Source organism: Rattus norvegicus, chromosome 6 (assembly GCF_036323735.1).
Source record: "Rattus norvegicus strain BN/NHsdMcwi chromosome 6, GRCr8, whole genome shotgun sequence".
NCBI lineage: Eukaryota > Metazoa > Chordata > Mammalia > Rodentia > Muridae > Rattus > Rattus norvegicus.
In genome coordinates, this window is record NC_086024.1 from 139,503,691 (window position 1) to 139,525,206 (window position 21,516).

The 21,516-nt window shown below is 38.9% G+C and overlaps 1 pseudogene; it reads right to left on the bottom strand.

Moving 5' to 3' along the window:
• Positions 1 to 20,368: 20,368 nt before the first annotated feature.
• Positions 20,369 to 20,913, bottom strand: LOC134479189 (Ig heavy chain V region PJ14-like; annotated as a pseudogene).
• Positions 20,914 to 21,516: the final 603 nt, after the last annotated feature.

Genomic DNA, 21,516 nt, shown 5'->3' on the forward strand with positions numbered 1-21,516 from the left:
CTTACTCTTTAGGGACATTGTAGTTGTGACCTAAACTTTGAACCTCTTAATTTATGTCAGTTTCTCTGTATCAATGTACATTTATATGTCTCTGTTTGTCTCTTGTTTCATCTTGTAGCACATAAACATGTTCTAAACATGATTATCCATTGATGAATGAAGGGAACGCCAGGTGTTCATAACAACTCATAAAAATCAGTAGCATGACACGAGCTTGTTATGTTAACTGAAGTGAAAGTTAAGCCAGAGATCATTGAGTGATGAGACAAAGTGAAGCAGAGGGCAGGCATGAACATGAGGAACCTTATGCCTTGGAGTGTTGATCACCATAGAGAGTAAGAGACGGGGGAGCTTCTCCTCATGCCTTGGTAATGGAAACACCAGGGAAGAGAAGTGCAGAGCTATCACAATCTGTTTGCTAGGACTCCAAGAATGTAGATCTATTACTTGGCCTTGGTGTCCCCACATTTTGTTTTTATTATTTTTGTGCATGGTATTTGTACTGTGAGCAGGTGTGATCCAGACCATTCACATGAGGGAGAAACTCATCCATTTAATGGCCATTAACAAACAGTATTAGTGCTGTGTTCCTCTTTTTCTGATACTGTGAGTGTTACTAGGATATTTTTCAGATATTATTCTCAGTAGATCTCATCTTGGGTTTGTCTGATATTTTCATTGTGGTTACAAAAGTTGGGAAAGGAGTATCATAGAAATATATGCACCTTTCTATACTATATTGGAGAATGTGATGTAAGTCCACGTATTAATGTGTTTTTGTCTTTGGTTACTTCAGAGATAATCTGTGTCCCTATTCCGTCCCACAATGCTGCTTTCCATAAATCTACCTACAATAAAGTTACTAGAAAAAAGTCATTAGCAAAAGCATGAGTTCATGATAAAGCCACACATTATTTGTAATTGTCTTAAATTTCAGATTTGGATCCTTGCTGATGTCTTTCTTTAGTCACGTGTATATTTACATTGATAATCATTTATTTGGTTATGTTGCTAGGACAATACCAGACTCTTTGTTTGTGTGGTGACTAGGATTTTATCAATGCAATGCAAACTATAGTCATCAGCACAAAAGGAACCTCAATTGAAAAAACAAAACAAACAACAACAACAACAACAACAACAACAACAACAAACAACCCATCCATCAGACTGGTCTGCAGGCAAGTCTGTGGAGGAATTCTTATAAATGACAGTAAGGGAAATCCCAGGCAGATGTGTTTGGTGCCACTGTGGTACTGTGTTCCTGAGTTGTCTTAGAAAGGTCGTAGAACCACCATGGAGACACAATTATTCAGAGGAGTTTCTTCATGGTGTCTCATTCAGTTCTCACTTTCAAGTTCTTTCCTTGACTTCATGTTCTAATTTTCCTCTGTGATGTTGCATAAGAATAAAGATGGCAGAAACTCTTTCCTTCCCCCGTTGCTTCTGATCATAATGTTCTATGCCAATATCACATAGAAAGAGGAAGATAGGCATGTGTGAGCTACAAGCAACATTCAGTGAGAGTGTCTTCTTATGACTTCACACGTCATGCCTCCTGATAGAGATTCCTGACAGAGACACAGTGCAACTGTGAGATCAAGAAGTCAACCCTGACATGTAAAAATGTATTTCAAATGAAAATGTCACTACCTGCCATCAGTGTACAAATGTACAGGAGATTTCTGGGGCATGTTATCGCTATTTCTAAATCCATGGGATCCTGCATATTAAATGCCAAAGTTGAACAGGATCATGCTCATGTTCATAGGGAACAGGGACCCCTTTCTCTCCAAGCTTACAACTCTTCTTTTCATTTACTTTTTCAAATGTTCTCATATCATTGGTTATCAGAAGTGTTTCATTTAGAATTTAAATTCCATTTCTCTTGTGATTGAAGATGTTGACTTTATGAAACGTCTTCTGCCCACATTCACTGACTAAAAGGAAGGACCCCAGTTATTTAGAGGAGGACAGAAGGCAGAAAGTTGTTTGCCCAAGTAAATACTATGTCTGTCTTCTCCTTTTTGTAGTCTATGTTTTATCCTGGAGACTCACATCTCAGACAAGTAATAAAAATCAATTGTTCTTTAAAAGAAAAATATGACAACTGTTGGCAGTTTGTCTAAGCTCTGCCACAGAGTTACCTGACAATGGCCAGGTATGCCTGAATCACTGTAAAAGGGGCTGTTGCCCACTCCACTCTCTCTTGCTCTTGTCTTCTTGCTCCCACTCTGTCCTCCTGCTCCATCCCCATTCTCTCCTCATTCAGTCTTCTCCTCTCCAGTGCTCAAGGCCATACTTTACTCCTTCATTCTTCTACTCTCTCTGTGTGTCTTTGTTTCTGTGTCTCTGTGTCTGTCTGTCTGTCTTTCTCTGTCTCTTTTTCTCTCTGTCTCTGTTTCTGTCTCTGTCTCTGTCTCTCTCTCTCTGACTTTCTTTGTTTCTACTAGCCTCTTTAGTACCCACTCTATGCCCTGAATTAATTCTCTTCTATACTATGCCTTATTGTGGCTGCTCCCTCGAAGGGTAAGAATGCCTCTGTGTGTGCCTGAGGTGTTAACCCCCTACAGTAAACCTTACAATTCATCCACCAAAACATATTCCTTCTCTCACCCTTCGTCTTTTTATAAACACAACAACCACTGTATAAGAGTACTTCAATTTCTCAAATAAAATATAATCACATGATATATTTAAGAGAAGAAAATTTTGAGGGCATCTCATTCTATTGGCTCTTCTATACTACTACAGACAAGAATCCCTGTATGCATTATTTATTTGATTCTTTACTTGCTTATTTATTTATTTTCACTTTACATTCCAATCACAGCCCCCTTTTCCCTCTCTTCCCAGTCTTGCTTTAGAAATCCCTCCCCACATTGTCCTTTCCTCTTCTCCTCTCATAAGAGGAGTCACCCTTGCATACTGCCCCACCATGGGGTGCCTTATCTCTGCAGGACTTGACCCATCTTCTCCTACCTAGGTTCAACAAAGCAGTTTGGGTATGGAGAAAGGAATCCAATGATAGGGAGTAGAGATCATAACAGTTACTCTTCCACTTGTTAGGGGACCCACATGAGGACCAAACTGTGTATTTGCTACAGATATTTAGAGTGTCTCCTGCATGCTCTGTTTTTGTTTTTCCAGTGTGTTTGACCTTGCATTTGCTTCAATATACAGCTGGATGAAGCCTCTCAGGAGACAGTTTTGTTAATCTCAATGGGTAGACAATTTTTGTGGGTTAATGAATGTCTCCAACTCCCCTTTTGAAATCCTGGCGTTGTACAAGAGGTGGTCACTTCAGTCTCTATATCCTGGCTGGTAGGAATCTCATGTGGGGTTACCATCATAGACTTCCCATGTACTCTCTTGTCCTAGGGCTCTAGTTAGGAAATTAATATGCCCCCAAAACCACTGTGCATATTTCAATTCTCATTCCCAGACATCTCTTGCCTCTATCTGCCTAGAATGATTGGCATCCTCTGTCCCCTCCTTATCTCTTCTCTCTACCTAGTTCCCTTTCTTTGTCTACCTCCACTGAGTATTTAATTTCCCCTTCTTAGTGAGATTCATGCATCATCCCTTGGGACTAACTTACTATCCAGTTACTTGTGGTTTTGGATTGTAGCATGATTGTCCTGCACATTATGACTAGTGTACACTTATAAGTGAGTACATACCATATATGCTTTATGGTTCTGTGTTACCTTATTCAGCATGATATTCTCAAGTTCCTTTTTGCCTGCAAAATTTATGATGGCTTTGTCTTAATAGGAATGGTATTCCACTGTCTAGATCTTTCACACTTCTTATCCATTCTTCAGTTGAGGGGCACCTATGTTGTTTCAAGTTTCAGGCTATCATGAATAAAGCTGCTATGAACATTATTGAGCAAGTGTTCCTGTGCTATAGTGGGTAGTCTTTTGGGTATATGCCCAGGAATGATATAGCTTGGTATTGAGTTATAAGTATTCCCAGATTTTTGTAAAACAACCAAATGTAATTTGAGTGAGGTTGTACTAGTTTTCACTTCCACCAGCAATGGAGGGGACTTCTTGATAAAATCCTTGTCAGCATGTGCTATCACTTGGATTTTTGGTCTTAGTAATTTGGATGCATGTAAATTGAAACTTAGCTAGAGCTCCTGACATTTAATGCTGGTTTTGAATGTGAAAGAAACAGGTAGTGTTTTTCCTTTCAAGCTTTTGTCAAATTGTTTGATACAACGGAGTCCATAGAGAGGATGTATTTTTGTTTAGGCTCATACTGAAGTTCTCTCAATGTTTCTCTGGCACAAAAGTAGATGGTTGTGTCCAAAGTTTGAACTTTGTTCAGTTTCAAGAAAACTTTACTGTTCAATGTATCCCTCCTGATGCTAACTTAGAATTTGAGATCTGAATTATACAATGTGATTTCATTACTTTACATTGCTAGTATCCACTGCAGACCCTTTCCTAGAGACTGAAGGACCCAGTTTACACCATGGATGGTTAATGACAAGTCAGAGATAGGACAGTTGAGAGACAGGGTCTGTGAGGTATGCAGCAGGTCAGGTCCTATCTACTTCAGTTGTACCTCTACATGGCACCTGGGGTCATATAACATCACCAGCAATCATCCATGTCATAGGTGTCAAGCCTGTCTTCCTCTCCTGAAAGCCTGAAACTCTTACAGCTTGGAAAAGACACCAGGTACAGGAGCTTCCCAGAAACAGAACATCTTGTCAAATGGAACCCTCAAACTGATCTGAAGCAAAATAAAATTAAGGCAGGCTGATTGTGGGCCTGTGTACTGGAGTCTGTCCACAGAAATCTCTAGCCAGGCCAGATGGGAGGGCTCATGTAAAGGGGAAAGTGTATGAGCAGGGAGGGAGAATTACCTTCTCAGGCTCTGTGGCCTCTGCTGCTCTTACTGCTGCTGTTGCTGCTACCTCCACTGTTACTATAGCTGCTGTTCCTCCAAGATGCTGCACTGAGTTGCAGGGACCTCCTGGCAGTGTTTTGCCAAGAGTAGTTATCTTCCCTGGTGGGGGTGTTACAGCTCTTATGACAGAAGCTCTCAGAAGGCAAAGTAATTCTCACACACCTTTATTCCTTCTGGATAAAATCTGTATACATAGTTCTGTGGTGGGTTGGGATCTGACAGTGGGTACTTTCTATAGGCACGCACTGAGAGGTTAGGGATGTCTCATCTACATGTAGAATGATTTGGTGGTGTTGTTTATAAGTGACTGTTGGCCACAAACAATTCTGGGGGTGAGGGTGGGGCTGCAGAAGGCTATGGTTTAGTGACAGGGGCCTGGAGCTAGGAACAGACAAAGTTCCTACCATCCCTTCAGGATCTCTGGTGTTTCTAGCCTTAGCTCAACCTGACCAGGCTTTCTCTTACTGCCCACCCACATGCAAGACATCATAGCTTAGACGGGATAGAATGAAAACACTAGTCAGTTAGATGGTAAGGATTATTTCAATAATAATATGTATGGATGTGGGCCACAGTTAATAACAATGTATTGTGTTCTTTATGTCAGGAAAGAAGATATTATACATTAGCACTGAAAGTGCTAATTGTTTCACCATTAAATTGTGGACAAGTATTTGAAAATGTTAGAGAAGATGAATGCAATTGTCTTCAAACATCATTTAAGTAAACAGTAGAAATGTTATTAAAACTGCAGTCATGAGAGAAACAATAGGTTATCAAATCTCACTGGCTTTCCTCAACCACAGTGTTTCACTGAGTTTTCTTTATAAATATCAACTTCATAATTTGTTCTTATTTTACACTGTTAGATTGTAGAAACACTTAATGATTCTTCTATTATGTGAAGAAACATGTTTAATAGAATATGATTATCACACTGAAGAGCATGTTCTAGAGAATTTCCATGGCTGGAAGAAGAGTCTATATATTTAACACAAAAAACACATGCTCAAAGAGCATAGGTCATAACTTCCTAGATTCTGAAGTGATCCTGGAAAGAACTTGTTGCTCCTCAGCGACCCCTGATAGTCCTAAGAATCCCTGTAGGGAAGTTCTTGAACAGGTTCACAATAGACTTCCCTCACTGTGTCCCTGGCACAGAAGTACATGGCTGTGTCTTCAGTTTGCAGGATGTTCATTTTTAAGAAAACTGGCTCTTGGAGCTGTCCCTGCTGATGCTTAGTCAGGATTTGAGAGGTGAATTATAATCTGTGCTTCCATGACTCCATATTGCTTCCATCCACTCCAAACCTTTTCCTGGAGGCTATCAAACCCAGCTTACTCCACAGCCGTTTAGTGAGAGCCCAGAGACAGTGCAGGTGAGGGAAAGGGTCTCTGAGGACTGCACCAGGCCAGGTACTGACTCCTTCAGCTGCACCTGGGACAGGGCACTTAGGGATAAGCAACATCATCATTAGTCATTCATCCTCTAGATTAAGTGCCTGAGTCCCTCTCCTGAAACTCTGAAACACTTACAGCTTGGAAATGTCACCAGGCAGAGCAACAGCACCAGGACAGCCATGCTGTGATGAAAGCTCTAGTGAGAAGGAGGTGTGGCTCCTTAGCTAGGCCTGGGCTTTTAGTCTGAGCCTGAGCCCGATTTTGCATTGGTGGAGGTTCCTGAAATGATAAAAAGGAATTGTGAGGCAGAATTCCTAGTTTCCTCTCCATGTGTTGAGATTACCTTATGCTTAGAAAAAAAAATGGAGCTGAAAACTCAGGAACTTTTCCCCGCTAATGTTTGGATTTCCAAATTCTAAATAAAAAACAGAAAGTATTAGTCACATTGTGCAGGTCTTGGGAGCAAAAAGGGGTTGGAGGATAGGGAAGTTTTAGTAGGTGAATCTTCATTCATGCAATACAAGCAGAACCAATTACTGTTTTGTCTTTTTTTCTGTCCACACAACACAGAATCTCATCTCCATCAAGTACCTTTAAATAACTATAAAATAAATACAGGTAAAGCCAAGCAGAGTCCCAAGTACACAGAGAATAGTCTGTGTTCAGTGTTGATAACTGGATGTGAAGAGTTGGTTATCTAGGGTTGGGCTCCTATATTCAAGCTGCAGGTTCAGAGTAGGGCTGGCTTTCATGGGCTATATTTATTACAGTTTCTACCATTAGACACTAGGCAGGAGGTAGTGCTCAGAGAAGATATAACACATCAAATACATTGATGACAGTTACAGAATTTAACACAGTAGTGCAGTTTTCATATTCACATTTTCTTTGTTAAGCATTCAACACACTGTATTTTGTTTTCTCCTGTGCATTTTCCTAGAACTTACATATATATATATGTATATATATGTATATATATATATATATATATATATTCTAACTCCTTAGTGTGAAAGGGAAATTAAAAAATACTGCTATACACAGTTGTGTTTGTATATAGGAACTCAGTGTTTCCCTTTTTGTCTTGTCTGGACATGATTCCTCCCTCATATTATTGCACAGGTCAAATTTCTTTGTGAGTTTAGCAGAACTACTTCTCTATGAGGCAAACACTTGGGATATTTCTGTATTTTAATTTTTCATGAGAGAACACTGTCTTCAGGCCTTACAAAGGCTTGTAAATTAAACATTCTAAGTCAATTCTTTATATAGCTCCATATTTGCTATTCAGAAATATTTCTATTTGCCGCAAACTGAATTGCTTTTCATCTAGAAATTCTCCATTTAAACCCTATAACTTCACTATTCTTTTTTTCCATTGTTATATGAGTCGTGTGCTGCCTGCCTTCATGTTGTATTAGCCTACTTTTCATTTTCCCCAATAAACATAAATTAGCAAAATGGTATTGTACATTAAGTCTTTGTATGAACTTGAATTTATTTAACTGTTTTTTTAACCTTTCTGATTTTAATTTTCTCACCACAGCCCACTTGTGTGCACTGGCCACAATATTCCCCTGCCTTTGATATTCTTTGTCCCTGACTTAAGATGACATTCCTTTCTAGGCAGACATGGAGCTGAAAGATACAAGAGTTGTACATCTTTATTTGAAGGCAGCCAGTAAGAGACAATTTTTTGCAGACAACCAAGAGTGGCTCTCTTCCACAGTAGGCAGAGCTTGAGCACAGGATTTCACCCCTCTTTCTTCCCCTGCATAGCAATGTACTTTTTCTTTCTTTTTTTTAGTTTTTTTTCCATCTTTTTTTTAAATTCGGTATTTCTTACTTACATTTCAAATGTTATTCCCTTTCCTGGTTTTCAGGTCAACACTCCCCTAACTCCTACCCCTCCACTTCTAATTGGATGTTCCTCTTCCCATCCTCCCCCCCATTACTGCCCTCCCCCCAATAATCCGATTTTCTGGGGGTCCAGCCTTGGCGGAACCAAGGGCTTCCTTATCCACTGGTGCCCTTACTAGGCTATTCATTGCTACATATGCAGTTGGAAGCCAGGGTCACTCCACATATATTTTGGGCAGTGTCTTAGCCCCTGGCAGCTCTGGTTGGTTGGCATTGTTGTTCAGGGTCTCAAGCCCCTTTAGCTCTTTTAGTCCTTTCTCTGATTCCTCCAACTGGGTTCCCGTTCTCAGTTCAGTGGTTTGGTGCTGGCATCTGCCTATGTATTTGCTGTATTTTGACTGTGTCTCTCAGGAGAGATCTACATCCGGCTCCTGTCGGTCTGCACTTCTTTGCTTCATCCATCTTATCCAGTTAGGTGACTGTATATGTGTGGGCCACATGTGGGGCAGGCTTTGAGTGGGAGTTCCTTCAGCCTCTGTTCTAAACTTTTCCTCCCTATTCCCTGCCAAGGGTATTCCTGTTTCCTTTTAAAGAAGGAGTTAAGCGTTTGCATTTTGGTCATCCTTGTGTTTCATGTGTTCTGTGTATCCAGGGTAATTCAAGCATTTGAGCTAATATACACTTATCAATGAGTGCATACCATGTGTGTTTTTCTGTGATTGGGTTGCTTCACTCAGGATATATTCAGTTCCATCCATTTGCCTATGAATTTCATGAAGTCATTGTTTTTGATAGCTGAGTAGTATTCCATTGTGTAGATGTACCACATTTTCTGGGTCCATTTCTCTGTTGAAGGGCATCTAGGTTCTTTCCAGCTTCTGACTATTATAAATAAGGATGCTATGAACATAGTGGAGCACGTGTCTTTTTTATATGTTGGGGTATTTTTTGGGTATGTGCTCAGGAGGGGTACAGCTGGGTCCTCAGGTAGTACTATGTCCAATTTCCTGAAAAACCTCTAGACTAATTTCCAGAATGGTTGTACCAGTCTGCAATCCCTCCAACAATGGAGGAGTGTTCCTCTTTCTCCACATCCTCGCCAGCATCTGCTATCACCAGAGTTTTTGATCTTAGCCATTCTGACTAGTGTGAGGTGTAATCTCAGGGTTATTTTGATTTGCTTTTCCCTGATAACTAAAGAGGTTGAACATTTCTTTAGATGCTTTTCAGCCATTCGGCATTCCTCAGCTGTGAATTATTTCTTTATCTCTGAATCCGTTACTTTAATAGAGTTATTTGTCTCCCTGCAGTCTTCCTTTGTGAGTTCTTTGCATATTTTGGATATAAGCCCTCTATAGGTTGTAGGATTGGTAAAGATCTTTTCCCCATCTGTTGGTTGCCGTTTTGTCCTAAGAACAATGCTTGCCTTTGAGAAGCTTTGTAGTTTTATGAAATCCCATTTGTGGATTCTTGATCTCATCCCAGCAAAACATTGAGGCCACTGTGTACACTAACCATAAGATGAGAGTCTTGTTTGTCCATTTGTGCTTATTTGCACAAATGAACTGAAATCCACTAGTGTAGGTTCTGTATGTTGTTTACTGGACTCTGATTCAGTTCTATGGCTTCTGTGATGAGTGTCCCAGAATAATTGTGTGCTGAAGGAATACATTGGAGATTCTTATTCAATGATTTAAGATGAGCAGTGAGACTGGAGCATAGCGTGACAAGGAGGTTGGGTTCCTTTTGGGTCACCTGGGACTCAAGTGTTCCTAACATTACCTTGATGTACATCACTGATGATGAGACAGAAAAGTTTAGTGATCTTCATTCTCTGATCTCCCTGCATGAGCCATTCTCCCATTACTCAATATCCTACTCCTTCTTTCCTTTTTTTTTTTGCTAGGGAACCATACTTCCCTTACAGAAGACCCAGTTTTTACATAAATTTTCAATTTGTATTTAGAAGATCTTTGTGGCTGTCCTAGTCAAGGCTTCTAATCCTGCACAAAACATCATGACCAAGAAACAAGTTGGGGAGGAAAGGGTTTATTTAGCTTTCACTTTCTACATTGCTGTTCATCCACAAAGAAGGTCAGGGCTGGAACTGAAGAAGGTGAGGGAGCAGGAACTTGTTTAAAGGCTGTTGAGAGACATTGCTTGCTGGCTTGCTACTCCTGGCTTGCTCAACGTGCTTTTTTATAAAACCAAGACTACTAGCCCAGTGATAGTACCAGTTACAAGAGGCCCTCCCCCTTGACCACTAATTGAGAAAATGTCTCATAGCTGGATCTCATGGAGGAATTTCCTCTAGGGAGGCTCCTTTCTCTGTGATAACTCTTTTGAATTATTGCACAGGTTTCATATTTGATGACAATATATTTAACCTGGTGTTTTCAAGTCTATATAGAGGCCTCTGGTAAATGTGAGGGCAGATGATCTCTGAATGTGGCCAGTATAGGAACCTCCTTCTCATCAGACACAGGTCTACAACCTTGGCTCTCCATCTCTGGGTGTGCACAGAACATCAAAGTAAATAGAAAACATTCTGTATTTAGTTCATCACTCACAGATCTGAAAGACAACAACATAAACTCTTTTACTGCTCACTTAGGACTTAGGCCAAGTATATATTTTTAACCTGACACCATGTTGCTGTTTGCTTTTATGCTAATAAGATACTGTGAAATGTTACCCAGAGTGGACTGAAGTGACCACTGTGAAATTGTCGTTAAGTACACATTAATGATGAACCCACATTCTAGCACACTTTCACCACTGTACAAGATTGAAGGACACATATTCAAAGTAGTGGTGATGTTTTATAATGTTGTAAACAACTCAGCCCTATTACTTTAGCCTCTATGGAAATACAGGCATTTAGTGACATTTCACTCCTCTTTTCATTTGCTTTAGTGCTGCAGTCTTCCACCTTTGCTCCGTGGTTATTCATGGTTCTCGTTCCTCTGCGTTGCTGTGTACATACACACATCTATGTTACAAATTACAGAAATTACAAGAACATTGAATTTTGGCTCTCGGAAGATATCAACAACTAAAACATTTAGAAACCATTAGGAACAGTCCGGTGGGAACTGGGATTAAATCAGAGAAATTGTCAATCTCAGGCTATTTATTCACTTGACTAGTTGAAGTTGTGATGCTGTAGTAGCAAAATACTCAATCCTCTCTCCCTTTCAGAAACATTATCTTCACACAGAGAGAGGACCTGATGATGGCAGAGCAAGACAGAACGTAGAATCACTGTACAGAAGAACCTGTGGTGGTTATTGGAGCATCGTCCAAATATCGGTCTAATGAGTGAACCAATGAGAACAGAATCCTCATCTTCCCTTTGATTAGAAATCACATCACACCAATATATTGCAGACAGAGCTATTCCATCAACACAGGCAGGAGAAGTGCCTGAAAATCTGACAATTTAGACAGATTCCATAGACACTTCCTGTTTTGGTTGAACAACCCTCATCCCTTTTTTCCCAATACCCACCTAGTCTTCTATAGTGACACCATCCATATGTTCCCAGAATGCTACTGAGAAGAAGGTTGTATTTAGGTAGTTGATGCCACACCTGTCTTCTGATGAGGATCCCCAACTCAGAATAGTCAAGAATCGTTTGCATTATGTTTCTGGGACAGAAATGTAAAGAAGATTCTTAGAAGCTTGGAAGAAGGAAAGGGATTAATGTGTTAAAACAAAATCTTTTTAATAGGGTTATTTGGCTCCCTGGAGTCTAACTTCTTTAGTTATTGTATATATTGGACATTAGCCCCCTAACGGAGATAGGAATGGTAAAGATCTGTTCCCAAATTGTTGGTTGCCGTTTTGTCCTAGTGAAAGGGTCTTTCGCCTTACAGAAGGTTTGCAGTCATATGCGACCACATTTGTTAATTCTAGATCTTGACCATAAGCCAATAGTGTCCTGTTACGAAAGTTTCCCCATTACCCATGTGTTCAAGTCTACTCCCCAAATTTTCTTCTATGAGTTTCTGTTTCTAGTTTTTGTGGAGGTCCTTGATCCACTTGGACTTAAGCTTTGTACAAGGTGATGAGAATGTGTTGATTTTCATAAGTCTACATTCTGCCCTCCAGTTGTATCAGCACCATGTGTTGAAATTACTATCTTTTTTTCAATTGGATGCTTTTCAATCCTTTGTCAAAGATCAAGTGACCATAAGTGTGTGGGTTCATTTTTGGTTTTTCTATTTTATTCCATTCATCTAATGCCGGTCTCTGTACCAGTATGATAACTTTTTTAATAATATTGCTGGCCGTCAGGGTTGGTGATTCTTTATTTTTTTTCCTTTCCTTTTTTTCCCCAGAGCTGGGGACTGAACCCAGGGCCTTGTGCTTGTTAGGCAAGTGTCCTACCATTGAGCTAAATCCCCAACCCCTTTTGTTGATTCTTTTTATAGTTCTTTTTGTTTCAACTTGGTTGATTTCAGCAGTGAGTTTGATTATTTCTTGTTGTTTACTCTTCTTGTGTATATTTGTTTATTTTTGTTCTAGAGTTTTAGGTGTGCTGTCAAGCTGCTAAATAATGAACTGTACATTTTTTTGGAGACACTCAGAATTATGATTTTTTCCTCTTAGCACTGCTTTAATTGCATTCCATAAGTTTGTGTATGTTGTGCCTTCCTTGTAAAATGTCTTTGATTTGATTCTTTATATCGTCCTAAACCAAGTTATCATTGAGTAAAGCATTGTACAAATTCCATGTATATATTGGATTTCTCTCATTTTTATTGTCATTGAAACTTTAGTCCATGGTGATCTGATAGGATGCATGGGATTATTTCAATCTTCTTGTATCTGTTTAGGGCTGTTTTGTGACCGACATTATGGTTAATTTTGGAGAAGGAAGAATGAGGTGCTGAGAAGAAGATATATTCTTTTATTTATCTGTTACACCATCTGGTTCATAACTTCTGTTAGTTTTTTTATGTCTCCATTTAATTTCTGTTTTCATGATCTGTACACTGATCAAAGTAGGGTGTTGAAACTCCCACTATTTTTGTGCGAGGTGCAATGTGTGCTTTGAGCTTTAGTAATGTTTGTTTTGGGAATGTAATTTCCCCTGCATTTTGAGCATAGATATTCAGAATTGAGAATTCATTTTGGTAACATTTTTCCTTTGTTGAATATTAAATGTCCTTCCTTATCTTTTTGATATCTTTTGGTTGAAAATCAATTTTATTCAATATTGGAATGGCTACTCCAACTTGTTTCTTGGGACCATTTCCTTTTAAATTGTTTTCCATCCTTTTGCTCTGAGGTAGTGTCTGTCTTTTTCTCTGAGGTGTGTTTCCTGCATGCAGTAAAATGCTGGGTCCTGTTTCTGTATCTAGTCTGTTAGTCTATGTATTTTAATGGGGGAATTGAGTCCATTGATGTTAAGAGACACTAAGGAATAATGATTGTTGTTTCCAGTTGTTTCTGTTCTTTTAGATGGAATTATGTTTGTGTATCTCTCTTCTTTAGGTTTCATTACAAAGTGATTACTTTCTTGCTTTTCGTACACTGTAGTTCCCCTCCTTGTGTTGGAATATTTGATTATCCTTTTTCTGGCTGTGTTTGTAGAAAAATATTGTGTAAATTTGGTTTTGTCATGCAATATCTTGGTTTATTCATCTATATTAATTGAGAATTTTAATTGATATAGTAGCCTGTGCTGGCATTTGCATTCCCGTAGGGTCTGTATGACATTTGCTCTGAATATTCTGGCCTTCATAGACTCTGGTGAGAAGTCTAGTTTAATTCTGATAGATCTGCGTTTATAGTTACTTGACCTTTTCCCCTACTGGTTTTAATATTATTTCTTTGTTTTGCTTGTTTGCTGTTTTGACTTTTATGTGACAGGAGGAATTTCTTTTCTTGTCCAATGTATTTGGAGTTCTGTGGGGTTCTTCTATGCTCATGGGCTTATCTTTCCTTAGGTTATTGCTTCTATAATTTTACCTACAAATTTTTCAATCTCTTTACTGGCACATTAAGTTGGAGGGGGCTTAGATCTCTTCTATACCTGTTATCTTTAGGTTTTATCTTCTCATCGTGTCCTTGATTTCCAGGACGTTTTGTGTTAGGAGATTTTTGCATTTTACATTTTCTTTAACAGTTGTGTTAATATTTTGTATGGTGTCTTCTGCCCATAAGATTCTCTCTTCTATCTCTTGTATTCTGTTGGTGATGCTTGTATTATGTCCCCTAATCTCCTTCGTAGGTTTTCTATCTCCCACAGTTGTCTCTCTTTTTTCTTTATTTATTGTTTCTATTTCCATTTTTAAATCCTATATGGTTTTGTTCAGTTCCTTTACCTTTAATTCTTTCTGTAATTCTTTAATGGATTTTGTGTTTCCTCTTTAAGAGCTTCTATTCTTTACCTCTGCTGTCTTGTATTTCTTTCAAGGAGTTATTTATTTCATTCTTAAAGTCCTCTATCATCATCATGAAATGTGATTTTAAATGCTTATCTTGTTTTTCTGAGTATTTGCTCTGGTAGGAGAACTGGGCTCTTATGCTGCCAAGTGTTCTTGGTTTCTGTTTCTTAGGATCCTGTGCTTGCCTCTCCCTATTAGGTTGTCTCTGGTGTTAGTTTGTCTTACTGTCTCGACAGTCGCTTGACTCACTTGTTAGCCCATATGTAACTACTCCTGTAGACCTGGATTTTTCAGATGGATCTGGGAACAGAGAGCTGTGAGACAAGTTAAGCTTGCTGTGCAGGCAGAAACCCAAAGTGTCTGTAACATACTGCTCCTGTGTTTCTATGCCTGAGGCCACCAGGCAGGTCGTTGGAGCAGAAGAGTTGGTCTTCCTTCTGTTCTCAAGCATGTAGGCACTCCTGATAACTTGTTTCAGCTCTGCGCTCAGGCAGAAACTGGAAGTTTCCTGCAACTGACTTGCCTAGATAATTTTAGAATTCCCCCACCCCATTCCAGTTTTCTTACAGTGGAAATATGGCCACGAGGGTGCACTGGACAAGTAGGCTAACCAGCACTGTCTGCCCACTGACAGAAAATGTCTAAAAATATGTTAATGATTGATAGAAAATGAATCTTCAGTCAATATGTACACAAACAACCCCCATACACATTCACTGTAATGAACAAACACACAAATGAAAGCCAGGAGCAAGGCAAATATTTGAATTAATATGTGGACCCATGATTGATTACTACACACTCTATTTGTATAGAAAATCTCTGAATATGATATTTAGAGGAAGCCCAGACTCAAAGGATAAAGACAGTGCAGGAATTGTAATAATGGCTAACCCGCAACAGGCTTAAACTAAGACCTATCCCATGGTCAAGAACCAATCCCTCTTCCTAATAATGATACTGTTATTTTTGCTGACAGGAGCCTAGCATAATTCCTCTGAAAGGCTCCACACAGAAGCTGATCAAAGCAGATGCAGAGACTCAAAGTCTTCAAAGGTTAAAACTTACTATTTGGACCTTCTGTACAGATGGGGTAACTGGATCATCATAGCCATGCAGAAAGCATAACATTAGAGGGTGCTGACAAGGACGTCAGGGAGAAGGGTCATGGAATACTAGCGTAGTGGCAAGTAGGGCTCTTGGTTATATCTTAGGAGCAATTCTCTGGGAGATAAATGTTCAAAGTCATCATACTGGTCTCCTTAATTTGATTGAAGGCTCCTGATAGTCTGTGGTTGGAATTTGGCCAGTACTAAGCAAAAGGCACCAGGAGAAGAAGTGCAACATATTAGTTAGGATAGATGATGATTTGGGGATTCCCTTTTCATGAGGAGAACAAAGGAATGTTAAGGGAGGGTCTGGGTCACTCTAGCTTATGGGACCTTGGAGGTCCATGATAGTTGAAGGTTGGGAACATTTATGATAATTACCATTCTTGTATCTGTAAAATTTAATTTAATTAAAATATAAACTTCTGGAGATTAAGAAGAGGGGTATACAATGATATTGCAAAATAGTGATTCCTCAAACCTGAAGTAACAAGAATGCTGAAAGAGATCCTGGAGGAAATCAATCCATGAGTGTGGTAACATTGAAACTGGGCAATTCTGCTTCCATTAGAAAAATTAGTCAACCTCTGTTTTAAGGTAAACATCCATTATCCCACGAGCAATGGGCAAACTCATTCAGAAGGCATGGGTCTTGTCAGTACACATGGCCTAAAATGGTTGAAACAATGAGATAAGTGTGTGTTTACAGTGGCTTTGGGAAGCAAGAGATATATTATTATCTTATGCTACAGTGACTTTGTAGCTACTTACTCGCCTGGAAACTCACCAATGTGTATACAGGAATATGTGTAGAGTATTTTATGCCCACTCTAATGGCTAAATTATGTTACCAAGTTGACTACAAACAAAAATGGAGAACATACCTGTTAGGGATTTCTGATTATGTTTATTTGTGAAGATATATTTATCATCTGGATATTTGAGGAAAGAAGACACATTTTTTTTTCGGAGCTTAGGATGGAACCCAGGTCCTTGTGCTTGCTAGGCAAGTACTGTACCACTGAGCTAAATCCCAAGCCTCATGAAGACACATTTAATGCCATTTTTATTCTAGATACAATCTGGATCTGACTTTCTGATGGAAGCTTGTATAAGGACTTAGAACAAGGAAGCAATCCCTCTGCATTGCTTGCTCATCTTGATTTCTTACAGAATCCATGTTTTTTTTTTTATTCTAAAGCCCTGGGGTTTGCCTCAGCAATAGTAGGATAAACCCTTCTATCTTAATCACCTTTGAAGAAAGTACCTCACAGGCTTTTCTACAGCCAGAAATAATGAAGGTATTTTCTCAATTGAGGCTTCATTTCTTGGATGATTCCAGTTTGTCTAAAGTTGACAAAGAGCCTGCCAGGACATCCAATGTACATCCACATAAAAATGACTTATATTACTCTATTTTTATAATTCTCATGGACAAATCCAGGCTGGAGACATATAGAAGGACCATAGGAATGTGAGAGCTAGAAACACAATTCAATGTGTGTAACCTGATAAGAGTTCAGAGGGCAGACCTCCACAGACACACTCACTGAGAGACAGTGGAGAGGGATCGGGAAAAGTAATAGTATAATTTAAACTTTAAATGAAATATTAATTTCCTTGTATACTGTCACATGGTGTAGTATGTTGCGTGTGCCAAACTATTTTCAAACATTGTAAGCCATGCTCCCATTACACGGAAGAGGGTTCAATTTTAACTCCATCTTTATAACCCTTATTTTTATTCTTTCTTTGTAAATGGCTTTCACATCATTGGATACAGGCAATATAGAATTTTGGATTTAGTTTCAATCTTTTCAGTGATTAGAGATGTTAGCTTTATGCATCCTCTTCTGCCTATCTATATATGCATCAAACCAAGACCCTATTAAGGATGCCAAGAAGTGCTTACTGATAGGAGCCAGATACACATATCTCCTGAGGGTTTGTCTGTCTATCTATCTATCTATCTATCTATCTATCTATCTATCTATCTATCTATCTATCTATCTATCAATCTATCTATCTAATCAATCTATAATATCTGAGTTTGGTGACCATATATGGGATTGATCACCAGGTTAGGCAGTCACTGGATGGCCTTTCCTTCATTCTCTGCGCCACACTTTGCCTCTGTATTTCCGACTGTGAGTATTTTGTTCCCCCTTCTTATTTTTTCTTTTTCAATTTTATATTTTCATTTAAATTTCAAATGTTATTTTATTTAAAATCCAAATGATATTCCCTTTCCTGCGTTCTCATCCATAAACTCCCATCTCCCTCCTTAATCTAGAAAGGCATTCCCTTGCCCCAACCAACCCCACCTACCTGCCTCTCTCTCTGACATTCCCCTGTACTGGGGGTTCCAGCCACATATGCAGCTGGAGCCATGGGTCTGTCCATGTGTACTCTTTGGGTAGTGGTTTAGTCCCTGGGAACTCTGATTGGTTGGTAATGTTGTTCTTATGGGGTTGCCAAATCCTTCAACTATCAACTATTTCAATCCTTTCTTCAACTTCTCCAACAGGAATCCCATTCTCATTTGAATGGATTGCTGCTAGTATTTGTCTCTGTATTTGTCATGCTCTGGATGAGCCTCTCAGGAGACATCCTATCAGCATACACTTCTTGACTTCATCAATATTGTCTAGTTGTGGTGGATATATATATATATATATATATATATATATATATATATATATATATGTGTGTGTGTGATATATATATATATATATATATATATATATATATATATATATATATATATTTCAGTCTCTGCTCCAAACTTTGTCTCCATATCTCCTTCTATTAATATTTTTGTTCTCCTTTTAAGAAGGACTGAAGCATATGAACTTTGGTTGCCCTTCTTCTTGAGCATTATGTGGTCCATGGATTGTGTAAATTTGATTTAAACAAATCAGTAGCCCTCCTCAACTAAAAGGATAAACAGACTGTGAAAGAAATTAGAGAAATGACACCCTTCATAATAGTAACAAATGACATAAAATAGCTCTGTGTCACTGTAACCAAGCAAGTGAAAGATCTGTACAGGAAGTTCAATTCTCTATAGAAAGAAACTGAAGATCTCAGAAGATGGAAAGACCTCCCATGTTCATGAATTAACAGGATTAATATAGTAAAAATGGCCATTTTTCCTAAAGCAGTGTACAGATTCAATGCAATCCCAATCAAAATTCCCTCAATTCTTCGTAGAGTTAGAAAGAGCAATTTGAAAATTTATTTGTTACCCATTCTAAGAAGGAGTGAAGTAATGAAAATTTGGTCTCCTTCTTGAGTTTCATGTGATCTGTAAATTGTATCTTGTGTACTCTGAACTTTTGGGCTAATATCACTTACCAGTGAGCACATACCATGTGTTTTTCTTTATGTTTGTGTTACCTCACTCAGGATGATATTTTTGTTTCCATCCATTTGACTAAGAATTTCAAGAAGTCATTGTTTTTAATAACTGAGTAGTATTATTCCATTGTGTAAATGTAACACTTTTTCTATATGCATTCCTCTGTTGAAGGACATGTGGGTTCCTTCTAGTTTTCGACTATTATAAATAAGGCTGCTATGAACATAGTGGAGCATCTGTCCTTGTCATATGTTGGACCACCATTTGGGTATATGCCCAGGAGTTGTGTAGCTGGGTCCTCAGGTACTACTATGACAAATTTTCCAAATAGCTGGACTGATTTCCATAGTGGATGTACCAGCTTGCAATCCCACCAACAATGGAGAAGTGTTCCTCTTTCTCCACTTCTTTACCAGCATCTTCTGTCACCTGAGTTTTTTATCTTAGCCATTCTGATTGGTTGAGGTGGTGTCTCAGGGCTGTTTTCATTTTCATTCTACTGATGCCTGAGGAAGTTGAACATTTTTACAGGTGTTTCTCACCCATTCGATATTCCTCAGTTGATAATTTTTTATTTAGCGCTGTATTCCATATGTTAAGATGGTTATTTGATTCTCTGAAGTCTAATTTCCTGTCACCATCATATCAAGTGGAACAAAAACAAACTGATCTGAGGTACAGTGAGGCTGGTCATAATTTGAGCAGTGTAGAATGTTAAGACTCAAATAGTTGGGAAGGATTATTTCAATAATATATATATATATATATATATATATATATATATATATATGTGTGTGTGTGTGTGTGTGTGTGTGTGTGTGTGTGTGTGTGTATGTGTGTAAGACACAGTTAATAGCAGCATATTATGCTCCTTATATATGGATTGTAGACCTTATGAGTTAGCCGTCAGAATGATAACTTTGTCATCATTAAATTGTGGAGATGTGTTTAAAAAGTTCATGTTAGGGAAGATGAATACAATTAATCACAAAGATCATTTATGCACACAGTAAAAAAGGTTAATAAAAAAGTAGTCATTTGAGAAGCAATCTATTACCAAATATCTCTAATCATCCTCACACTCACGAAGTTCAACTAGGTTTTTTTTTTATAAGTATCAGCAAAGTTACTTGTTCTCATTAAATACTGTTTTATTATAGAACCTTTTAAAAATTCTACTAGTGTGTGAACAAAAAAGAACTCTAATAGTCTGTAACACTGAAGAGAAATCTCTAGAGAATTTCCATGGTAGAAGAGGCGTCCACATTTGTGACACTAAAACACATGCCTACACAACATAGGCTAACACTTCCTAGAGTCTGAAGAGGTCCTGGATATCATTGTTTGTCTTTACTGCCCTCTGCTGGTCCTGAGCATCCCTGTAGGGAAGGTTTTGTTCAGGTTCACAATCAACTTCCCTCACTGTGTGTCTGGCGCAGTAATACATGGCTGTGTCATCAGTTTGCAGACTGTTGATTTTTAAGAAAACTTGGCTCTTGGAGGTGCCCCTGCTGATGCTCAGTCTGGATTTAATTGCTGAATTATAATCTGCGCCTCCATCATAATGTATTACTCCATCCAGTCCAGACCCTTCCCTGGAGGCTGGCGAACCCCGTGTACACGGGAGCTGGTTAAGGAGAACCCAGAGACAGCGCAGGTGAGGGACAGGGTCTGTGTCGGCTGCACCAGGCCAGGTCCTGTCTCCTTCAGCTGTACCTGGGACAAGACAGCTGTGGACAAACAGCATCACCATTAGTTACACATCTAGCTGTCGTGTCTGAGTCCCTCTTCTGAAACCCTGAAACACTTACAGCTAGGAAATGTCACCAGGCAGAGTAGCAGCACCAGGACAGCCATGCTCTAATGAAGCCTCTAATGAGAAGAGGATGAGGCTTCTCATCTAGGCCTGGGCTTTTATCCTGAGCCTGAGGGCTGCTTTGCATTGAGGGAGTTTCCTGAGAGGATAAAAGGAAGCACTGGGCAAGCTTTCCAGTTTTCCCTCCTGCTGAGAGAAATTTGCCTTCTGCTTCATAAAGCACCTTGAGAGGAAATAAGGAACACTTTTCTGTTAATGTCAGGAATTCAAATTATAGATAAAAAGAAAGTTATAGGATTCACACTGTGCTGGTCCAGGAAGAAAAACATGAGAATATTTAAAATAAATAAAACCACATTCATGAAGTACAGACAGAACAGGGCTCCATGTCCTATGTGCATTTTTAAATGAGTTATAATCCATTATACAAACATTTTTATGTGATGTGGTATCCAAGCCAATTATCCTTCTCTCCTGTAGGCTGCTCTGCAATGTGACTTTTCTTTTCTCATCAGACTTGTGAAGTCTTATCTTGTAGTTTTTAAAATTTCTTTTCTTCCTTTTTTCCTACATATTTATTAAATTGGGTATTTCTTATTTACTTTTCAATTGTTATTACCTTTCCCAGTTTCCAGGCCAACATC